This window comes from Triticum aestivum, chromosome 2B (genome assembly GCF_018294505.1).
Source record: "Triticum aestivum cultivar Chinese Spring chromosome 2B, IWGSC CS RefSeq v2.1, whole genome shotgun sequence".
NCBI classification, from domain to species: domain Eukaryota; kingdom Viridiplantae; phylum Streptophyta; class Magnoliopsida; order Poales; family Poaceae; genus Triticum; species Triticum aestivum.
The window spans coordinates 763,587,879-763,599,398 of record NC_057798.1 but is presented as its reverse complement, the minus strand read 5'-3'; positions in this window follow the sequence as shown (position 1 = coordinate 763,599,398).

The following is an 11,520-nucleotide window of genomic DNA, read 5'->3' as shown; positions in this document are numbered from 1 at the left end:
AGGGGAGGGGAGGGGAGGAGGGAGGAGGGAGGAGGAGGTCGCCGGAGAGGAGGGAGAAGAAACCATGAGGGGAGGAGGAGGAGGTCACCGGAGAGGAGAAGTATGGTGGAGGAGAGAAGGGAAGATGAAATGAAGAGAGGAGGAGAGGACCAGCCATATATACGGCATACTAATGGCGCACCGCGGGCGGGTGCGCCATTAGTAAAATTTTTTATTTTTTTGATTTATTTTGAATTTTGAAGGCGGGAAGATACTAATGGCGCACCACGGGCAGGTGCGCCATTAGTAATTGTTTTTTTATTTTTTTGACTTATTTTGAATTTTGAAGGAGGGAAGATAGTAATAGCGCACCATGGTCAGGTGCGCCATTAGTAACTTTTTTTTATTTTTTTGAATTATTTTGAATTTTGAAGGCGGGAAGATAGTAATGGCGCACCATGGGTAGGTGCGCCATTAGTAAGTTTGAATTTTTTTGATTTTTTTGCCTCTCTAGATCTTAAAAGCCCCGTATCTTTTTTTCTGTTAGGTTTTTGAGGATTTTGAAAATGTTTAACGGGGTTCCCCCGGTTAAATTTGGATGTAACTTTTCGAGTAGATGATTTTTCATATAAAAAACTTTTTCATCCGAGTTAGTATGCAAAAGTTATGCCCATTTTTACAAATTCTCGCGAGATTTTGCAAATGAAGTCAAAATTCATATTTGCAAATTTTCCCAACAACTAGGCCACATATCACATGGGAAACTTATTTTCTTTTATTTTTTTTGACTTTTTTATCATTTTCTTTTATTTTTTTTAAAACTGAAAAGGCGATCCAGGGGGGGTGCATTCGGTGGAAGTGGTGGCCAAGGTTACTAATGGCGCACCGTGGCATGGTGCGCCATTACTAGTTTAACTCGTAATGGCGCACCACACCCACGGTGCGCCATTAGTATGTTTGGACAGGCGCACTAGTTCAAAAAAAAATTTGGTACTAATGGCGCACCGTGGGCAGGGTGCGCCATTAGTAGTTTCAACACTAATGGCGCATCAGAAGGTGGTGCGCCATTAGTATATACTAATGGCGCACCACATGTCTGGTGAGCCATTAGTGTCATTTCCATCTATAGCCCTTTTCCTAGTAGTGCCATCGCCATTTTCTCCTTCCTCCTTCTCTGCTGCTGCCGCATCTCCGCGCTCCACCGAAGTGCCGCCGCAGCTCACCGCTGCCAGCCCCCTTCGCCCCAAGCTTCTCACTCAACCTTGCCTGGAATCCATGGCGCGTGAGAAGGGAGGGGACTGGGACGGCTTGCTGGTGATCGACGACCACCTCACCTTCCTCCGAGCCACACATCGATTGCCCGGTGCGAGCTTCGTCAAGGTGTGTGTGCCGCTGGAGAAGGAAATCTCGCCGGCACCGCAAGGAAATGAGCGGGTGGTCTTCCGCCCGCACTTCCTCCGCGGCTTTGGCCTGCTGGCGAGCCAGTTCTTTTGCTCCTTCATGGAGTTCTAGCATTTCCAGCTGCACCACCTGACGCCCAACACCGTGACGCTGCTCTCCGCCTTCGTCACGACGTGTGAGGCCTACCTCGGCATCCTTCCCACCATCAAGTTGTGGGGAGCCTTCTTCTACACCAAGCTGGGCACCTCTGCTAAGGAGAAGGTGGCCCAGTGTGGTGCCTTTGTCGCGGTGCGTCGGCCATCGGTGAAGAACGCCTTCCCCGTCATCAAGCTGTCACAGTCGGTGAAACTGTGGCAGAAATCATATTTCTACGTGGAGAACATCGACCCGACAATCGACTTCATGAACTTGCCGCCCTACGAAGCCGGCCCTCCGGCTGAACCTCAGGCTAATTGGGGCTACAAGCCGAAGTCCGTGTCGGCCGACGCCACCGCGGCCATCAACTGGATCCAAGTGATGGCGGAGGTGGAGGGCCTCGTGGCGTCCGACTTGCTGGTCGCCTTTGTTGAGCGTCGGGTTCTCCCGCTCCAAGGCCGGCCTCATCTGATCTGTCGGATGAATGGGCACCGCGACCCAAGCCGGACGTGCACAAGGGCCATGCCGTCTGCCGAAGTGGCCCGACAGGTGAATGAGATCACCGACCTCAAGCTGTCGAAGGGGTCTTGGTGGTTTGGCAAACGTCCATACTCCCGCGCCAACCCACCACCTTCTGTAAGTTCTTCAACTCTCTCTTTTTAGTACTTCTCTTGGTCTTGATGTTGGTCTTGAATAGTCGATCTTTTGGTCATAGATCTACATATCTCCGGTGACGGCCACCGTCGTGGGGCCGGGTGGAGACTACCAACCAGACCGGAAGGTAAGCGATGTGGACGACCCGACCTGGGGCGGCCGCCTTGGAGGACGACGCCATAGGCGGTGGAGACGGAGCAGGCGGCTCCGAAGAAGGGGGCGGCATCGAGACTTGGCCCGACGATGACGATGAGGAAGACGAGCCGCACCCTGCGCGAGGTGCCGGCAGAGCGGGAGCAGGTCCCTCCGTCGAGCCGACTGCTCGAGGCGGCTCGCGTAAGCGAAAGCAAGGCGCCGTCTTGTTTGGCAGTGCGCCGGAGAAGGTCAAGAACCCGGCCGCCGTGACCAGGCGGAAGGAGGCCGCGGCAAAGGTGGCCAAGTTTCGGAAGCTCCCGAAGGCGCCTACCATCGTGTCGGCGTAAGTATCTCTTCTTGTGCGTTTCCTTTCTTGCTGATTTTGTCTAAGCTTTATTGCTTTATTTTCTTGACTTAGGGCCCCGCTATCCCTTGAGAAGTTGACCGCCGCCTCTGTCATTAGGTCGGCGGAGACCTCCGCCACCACCCGGCGAATCGATCCAGCCGCCGACATCCGGGAGGTGTAGGAGCGAAATGCACGGGAGGCACGCGAGGAGTAGGAAGCAGCCCGTCTAGAGAAGCCGGAGGCAGACAAGGCGGAGGCCTTCGCGCTGAAGAAGCTGGCGGAGGCTGAAGCCGATGTCGCAGCGAAGAAGCAGCTTGAAGAGAACGTGCGCCTCCAGGAACCACTATTTGTTGTTCCCTTGAGCTTCGCACCGCCCCGCCAGAGTTCACGATGCCGACTGGGGGAGCCGGTGATGAGCAGCTAATCCTGGAGAGGGAGGGCGGAGATGTCGTTATGCCGGACATGGTCGTGCCTCTGCTACCACCGCCTAGAGGGGTGCGAGATGAGCAGTCGGTCCCCCCGCCGGCGCCACCGGCCGAAAACGAGGTGGTAACGGGCCCGACTCCTGATGCCCACACGCCCACGCATTGTCGCCTCGCGAAGGCGGTCTCAGCGCCACGACCGCTGGAAACCGGCGCCGCGAGCTCGTCAGTCCCGGACACCGAGGCGACCAGCGCTGCGCCCACCGGCTGGGTGCGTGGAGGCGGGACGGGGACCCTAAACCAGGCGATCCTTGATGTCCAGGCCAAACTCCAAGCTGAGGCTGACGCTCTCAAGCGGTGCAACGCGGCGTTCCTGGATTTGCGAGCAGCCATTCGGGTGCGCTTCTTGCTTCTTCGTGTTTGGTCCTTGTATTTCTCGGTGGGGGCGCGCCAGCGCATCCACTGGGTTTAGTCCCCATGTTTCGGGCCGGTTGCTGAGCAGGCGGCTCGGAACTTTAATTTGCAAGCTCTGAGTACTAACTTTGTCTGTTATCCTCGTTGCAGGATTATCATAACCTCTGCGTGGCCACCTTCAACTCTAGCGTCCGAGAGCTGGCCCAACAGACCTCCAACTTGTCAGAAAGCCAGAGTAAGTCTTCGCTTTCTTTCTCGGCGGGGGCGCGCTGGCGCACCCGCATGCTGTAGTCCCAAGATTCGGGCCGACTGCTGAGCAGTCGGGCCGGATCTCCCCGGCAACTGCATTTCCTCTTAGTTGATTGTTGACGTATTTTCCTTCTTCTATTTTGCAGAGGCCAACGCCGTCCTGCAGTAGCAGCTGGGCGAAGCCAACACCTTGCTGCGTGCCAAGGAGTCAGAGTTTGGCAGACTGGTCGAGGAGCGTGACCGGCTGGCCACACAGCTGGGAGAGCAGACGGACCTTCTCCAGAAGGCTCAGAAGGAGGCGGAGGTGAAAGAGTCCAATCTCCTCACCGAGTTCGAGACAGAACGCTCCGCCTGGGCTGACAAAGAGATGCAGTAACTGCCGGCTTTGGTAGTATTGAAGACATGGTCGATGGTAAGCTTCTTATTTTCTCTTTCTTTGAGCCGTTGGCTTTTGATCGGGCAGACTCCTAGCTTCTGACATCTGGCTTCTTTGCTCTCTGCCCGAGCAAACTTCTTCCCCGACCACTCTGGTGCCGCCAACCAGGCTCAGCAGCCGGTCGATGGGGCGGGATGCCGGCTTAGACTATGTGGGCACTTTATTTCCTTAGCCATTTTTCATGTGGGCACCTTTTCTACAACCCCTGCCCGCCGGATAGTCGCTCTGCGAGCTGCGGCTTCTGGCAGGAGAAGGTTTAGGTGCCAACACACTACTTGTCTGACTGCAGGAAGCGACATATAGTAGAAGGCGGCGAGCCCCCGGGCCGACTAGTCGAACCCGGTGCCAGCGGAGTAATAAAATAACACATTTATAAGCATAATACTTATCATATAGATAAAAGAGGGTAGTCCCTGAGCTCTTCTCGGGGGACCCGGAGTCTTCGTACTTAATATAAAAGGTAGACTAGTACATACTGCATTAACTGTAAAATCTTCATAGGAGGTTTGCATTCCACGGCCTCTCTGTCTCCTTGCCGGAGTCGTCTCTCTTGCGTGCTCTGGGCATCTGAGCGTCGATCAGGTAGTAGGAATCGTTGCCCAAAACTTTGCTGATGATGAAGGGGCCTTCCCAAGGTGCCGAGAGCTTGTGCTGGCCGGCTGTTCACTGTATCAGCCGGAGCACAAGGTCTCCCTCTTGGAAGGATCTTGGCTTGACCTTTCGATTGTAGTATCGCCATAAATTCTGCTGGCAGATGGCGGACCGGCTGAGCGCCAACGGCCGGCCTTCTTCCAGCAGGTCAACACCGTCTTCTCGTGCTTCTTTGGCCTCCTCCTCGGTGTACATGGTGACTCGGGGGGAGTCAAATTCTATGTCCGTTGGGATGACTGCTTCGGTGCCGTAGATGAGGAAGAAGGGCGTGAAGCCGGTTGACTTGTTCGGTGTTGTGCGCAGGATCCAGATCGAGGACGGCCGGCAGCTCATCGAGCCAGCAGCCGGTCGAATGCTCCAGAGGCTCGACCAGTCGGGGCTTGATGCCAGACAAAATAAGGCCGTTTGCTCGCCCCACTTGGCCATTTGACTGCGGGTGGGCAACGGACGCTAAGTCCAGTCGGATGCCATGTGTTGCACAGAAACGAGCCAAAGCGCCCTTGGCAAAGTTTGTGCTGTTGTCGGTGATGATGCTGTGTGGTATGCCATACCGAGTGGTGATGTCCGCGATGAAAGTCACATCAGTCGGCCCATTCAACTTCTTGATTGGCTTCGCTTCTATCCACTTAGTGAATTTGTCCACGGCGACAAGCATGTGAGTCATGCCGCTGGGTGCTGTCTTGAATGGCCCCACCATGTCCAGCCCCCAGACGGCAATGGGAATGGTCTTGTGTGCAGAAGCCAGCAGATGTGGCTTGGAACTAAACTTTTGGCACCCTTTACATTTCTGGACCAAGTCTTTGGCATCTTCTAGGGAAGTCGGCCAGAAAAAGCCATGACAGAATGCTTTGGCAACAAGTGATCTTGAAGCCACGTGGTGACCACATTCGCCTTGATGGATATCTTTGAGGATTGCTTTGCCTTTGTCTGGTTCTACCAGCGCTGGTACACACCAGTGACACTGCGCCTCACTGATACGTCTCCAACGTATCTTTAATTTATGAAGTATTCATGCTATTATATTATCCATATAGGATGTTTTATATGCATTTATATGCTATTTTCTATGATTCTTGGGACTAACCTATTAACCTAGAGCCTAGTGCCAGTTTCTATTTTTTTCCTTGTTTTTGAGTTTTACAGAAAAAGAATACCAAACGGAGTCCAATTGACGTGCCAATTTTTGATGATTTTTTATGGACCAAAAGAAGCCCCTGGAGTAAAAGAGCATGGGCCCCTATCTTGTGGACGACTCGGAGACCCTCCTGACGTGAAACCAACGCCAAAAAATCCTATAAATACAGAAACCCCCAGAAAATAACCTAGATCGGGAGTTCCACCGCCGCAAGCCTCTTCAGCCACAAGAAATCAATTTAGGCCCTCTCTGGCACCCTGCCGGAGGGGGCCAACATCACCGGAGCCCATGGAGGAGGATCCCGGAGGGGCCATCATCGCCATGAAGGCCAAGGACCAGAGGGAAAACCTCTCCCCATCTAGGGGGAGGCCATGGAGGAGGAAGCACAAGGGGGGAACCTCTCCTCCTCTCTCTCGGTGGCGCCGGAGTGCCATCGGGAGGGGAATCATCGCCGCGGTGACCGTCTTAATCAACATCACCTTATCATCACCATCCTCATCTCTTTTACGCGGTCCACTCTCCTGCACACCGCTGTAATCCCTACTTGAACATGGTGCTTTATGCTACATATTATGATCCAATGATGTGTTGCCATCCTATGATGTTTTGAGTAGATAACTTTTGTCTTTGGGTTGATTGATGATCTAGATTGGTACGAGTTGTATGTTTTGTTTTGGTGCTGTCCTATTGTGCCCTCCGTGTCGCGCAAGCGTGAGGGATTCCCGCTGTAGGGTGTTGCAATACGTTCATGATTCGCTTATAGTGGGTTGCTTGAGTGACAGAAGCATAAACCTGAGTAAGGGGTTTTTGGCGTATGGGATAAAGGGGACTTGATGCTTCAGTGCTATGGTTGGGTTTTACCTTAATGATCTTTAGTAGTTGCGGATGCTTGCTAGAGTTCCAATCATAAATGCATATGATCCAAGAAGAGAAAGTATGTTAGCTTATGCCTCTCCCTCATATGAAATTGCAATGATGACTACCGGTCTTGTTAACAATTGCCTAGGATAATTCCGCACACCGATCCATCATTATTCCACACTCGCTATTTATATTATTTAGCAATATATTCTAACTTTATGATAACAACACCTACTTTGATATTTTAGCTCCTCGATATCATGCAAAGTTATCCTCTTCATACCCACAACGTAGTTTTATTTCTCGTATCTAGTTGGAAGCAAAGGTTCGGTGTACGTAGAGTCGTATCAGTGGCAGATAGGACTTGAGAGAATATTGATCTTACCTTTAGCTCCTTGTGGGTTCGACACTCCATACTTATCACTTCCACCTTTGGAAATTGCTATGATGATTCCTTGCAATTGGGGATTATTAGTCACTAGTTCTCTGTTGACAATGGTGTATGCTGCCGCCTGACGTTGCACTTGTCGAGCCAAGATCTCATCAGTCGGCGGCTCTTTGTTCCCCAGATAGTTGAGGATGGGCTGAGCCCATGAAGGTCCTGCTATTTCTTCGACTGCCAGAACTGCAACTTGCATGAGGGCGGGTGGGCTGAGAGGCGGCGGGTTGGAGTCGGCTGCCGCTTGCTGAGTTGGAGAAGTCCCTGGGCCGACTGCTATAGTCCTCGAGCCGGGTGCGATTGTTGCAGTCCCCGAGCCGCCTGCCGAAGTCCCTGCGCTGGCTGCTGGAGTCCTCAAGTCGGATCCGACTGCTTCAGGAGGAGCAGGTACGAAGATGGAGTCTGATTCTGGCGACGGCCTGACAGACGGCTTGAGGAGGCGTTGCAGGGCGACACCGGCTGGTATCGCTTGCCGGGTGGAGCCGATCCGTGCCAAGGCATCTGCTTTCTCATTATGATTTCTTGGCACATGGAGAAACTCACACCCTTCAAAGTATCCACTGAGTTGTTGTACGAGGAAACGGTAGCTTGCCATTTTTGCATCCTTGGTGTCCCAGTCGCCCGACGACTGCTAGACCACCAAATCGGAATCACCATAGCATAGGATCCGGCGAATGCCGAGTTTCTTGGCAAGCCGGAGCCCGTGTATGAGTTCTTCGTATTCAGCTACGTTGTTGGAGGCGGCAAAGTGAACTTGTTGTACATATCTGAGCTTGTCGCCTTTGGGAGAGGTGAGGACGATGTCGGCTCCTAAACTGGTGCGCATCTTGTAACCATCAAAATGCATCCGCCAATGGGTGGAGTCCGGTGCCGGCGGCAAGTACTGGGTCTCGGCCCAGTCGACAAGGAAGTCGGCCAGCGCTTGCGACTTGACGGTGGTGCGGGGCTGGTAGTAGATGGTGTAGGGGGGCAAATCTATGGCCCATTTGGCCACTCGGCCCGAAGCATCTCGGCTTCCAATGATCTCGTCAAGAAGAGTAGTGCGGACAACAGTGATTGGGTGCTCCTGAAAATATGGCTTCAGCTTCTTGACGGCAAAATGCACATCGTAGCACATCTTATGATAGTTGGGGTAGTTCTGCTTGGAGGCGGACAACACTTCACTCAGGTAATACACCTGCCTCTAGACTAGTAGTGCTTTGCCTTCTTCCTTGCACTCCACAACTATGACTGTGCTGACCACCCGACTGGTAGCGGCGATGTCGAGAAGCATAGGCTCCTTAGTAGTCGGAGCCGCTAGGATAGGAGGGGTGGTCAACATCTTCTTGAGCTGGAGAAAAGCTTCGTCCGCCTTGTCGTTCCACTTGAAAAAAGTGGTCTTCTTCATGAGCTGGTACAGGGGAAGAGCTTCTCGCCCGGCCGACTGATGAAACGACTGATGGATGCCAAGCAGCTGGTGAATTTCTACACGTCCAACAATCGGGTGGGCACCTTCATCTACTCGATGGCCTTAATCTTCACTGGGTTACACTCTATGCCGCGCTCTAATACCAGGAAGCCAAGAAGTTGGCCGGCTGGTACTCCAAAGACGCATTTCTCCCAGTTGAGCTTGATTTGGAATCGGCGCAAGTTTTCAAAAGTTTCCTTGAGGTCTTCCAGCAGCGTGCCATGTTTCTCCATCTTCACCACCACATTGTCTACGTAGACGTGGGAGTTTCTGCCGAGTTGCTTGAGGAGACACTTTTGTTGGGGAACATAGCAGAAATTCAAAATTTTCTATGCATCACCAAGATCAATCTATGGAGATTCTAGCAACAAGAGAGAGGGGAGTGTATCTTCATACCCTTGAAGATCGTGATGCGGAAGCGTTACAAGAACGCGGTCGGTGGAGTCGTACACGAAGTGGTTCAGATCACGGCCGAATCCGATCTAAGCATCAAACAACGGTGCCTCCGTGTTCAACACACGTGCAGCCCGGTGACATCTCCCGTGCCTTGATCCAGCAAGGAGAGAGGGACAGGTTGAGGAAGACTCCGTCCAACAGCAACACAATGGCGTGGTGGTGATGGAGGAGCGTGGCACTCCAGGAGGGCTTCACCAAGCACTGCGACAGACGAGGAGGGAGAGGGGTAGGGCTACGCTAGGTGAGAGGGAAACTCATGTTCTTGGCAGCCCAAAAACCCCCACTATATATAGGGGAAGGGGAGAGGGGGCCGGCCCCCTCCAGATCCCATCTAGAGGGGAGGGGCGGCGGCCAGGAGGGGAGGCTTGCCCCCCAAGCAAGGTGGAGGCGCCCCCCTCCCCTAGGGTTTTCAACCCTAGGCGTCTTGGGCCCTCGGGGAGGGGCGCACCAGCCCACTAGGGGCTGGTTCTCTCCCATATTCAGCCCATCAAGTCCCCAGGGGCAGGTGGCCCCACCCGATGGACCTCCGGACACCTTTCGATGGTCCCAGTACAATACCGATAACCCCTGAAACTATTCGGGTGACTGAAACTGGACTTCCCATATATAAATCTTCACCTGCGGACCATTCCGGAACTCCTCATGACGTCTGGGATCTCATCCGGGACTCCGAACAACATTCGGTAACCACATACAAACTTCCCTTATAACCCTAGCATCATCGAACCATAAGTGTGTAGACCCTACGGGTCCGGGAATCATGCAGACATGACCGAGACATCTCTCCGGCCAATAACAAACAGCGGGATCTGGATACCCATGTTGGCTCCCACATGTTCCATGATGATCTCATCGGATGAACCACGTTGTCAAGGATTCAAGCAATCCCGTATGCAATTCCCTTTGTCAATCGGTATGTTACTTGCCCGAGATTCGATCATCGGTATCCCAATACCTCGTTCAATCTCGTTACCGGCAAGTCACTTTACTCGTTCCATAATGCATGATCCTGTGACTAACCACTTAGTCACATTGAGCTCATTATGATGATGCATTACCGAGTGGGCCTAGAGATACCTCTCCGTCATACAGAGTGACAAATTTCAGTCTCGATTCGTGCCAACCCAACAGACACTTTCAGAGATACCTGTAATGCACCTTTATAGTCACCTAGTTACGTTGTGACCTTTGGCACACCCAAAGCATTCCTACGGCATCCGGGAGTTACACAATCTCATGGTCTAAGGAAATGATACTTGACATTAGAAAAGCTTTTAGCAAACGAACTACACGATCTTGTGCTATGCTTAGGATTGGGTCTTGTCCATCACATCATTCTCCTAATGATGTGATCCCGTTATCAATGACATCCAATGTCCATGGTCAGGAAACCATAACCATCTATTGATCAACGAGCTAGTCAACTAGAGGCTCACTAGGGACATGTTCTGGTCTATGTATTCACACATGTATTGCGGTTTACGGTCAATACAATTATAGCGTGAATAATAGAAAATTATCATGAACAAGGAAATACAATAATAATCATTTTATTATTGCCTCTAGAGCATATTTCCAACAGTCTCCCACTTGCACGAGAGTCAATAATCTAGTTCACATCACTATGTGATTGTAATGAATGAGAGAGGTTTTTAGTCTACGGATCTGAACCTTTCAGATCCGTGTGTGCTTTGCAAATCTCTATTTCATCTTGTAGATGCAGCTACCATGCGCTATTTGGAGCTATTCCAAATAATAGTTCTACTATATCAATCCGTTTTACTACTCAGTCATTCGGATTAGTGTCAAAGTTTTCATCGACATAACCCTTTACGGCGAACTCTTTTACCACCTCCATAATCGAGAAAATTCCTTAGTCCACTAATTACTAAGGATAAGTTTTACCGCTCTCCTGTGATCCATTCCTGGATCATTCTTGTACCCCTTGACTGACTCATGGCAAGGCACACTTCAGGTGCGGTACACAGCATAGCATACTATAGAGCCTACATCTGAAGCATAGGGGACGACCTTCGTCCTTTCTCTCTCTTTTGCCGTGTTCATGTCTTGAGTCTTACTCAATATTCACACCTTATAACACAGCCAAGAACTCATTCTTTGCGATCTATTTTGAACTCCTTCAAAATCTTCTCACGGTATGTATTGATTTGAAAGTACTATTAAGCATTTTTGATCTATCCTTATAGATCTTGATGCTCAATGTTCAAGTAGCTTAATCCAGGTTTTCCATTGAAAAACACTTTTCAAATAACCCTATATGTTGTCCAGAAATTCTACATCATTTCTGATCAACAATATGTCAATAACATATACTCATCAGAAATTCTATAGTGCTCCCA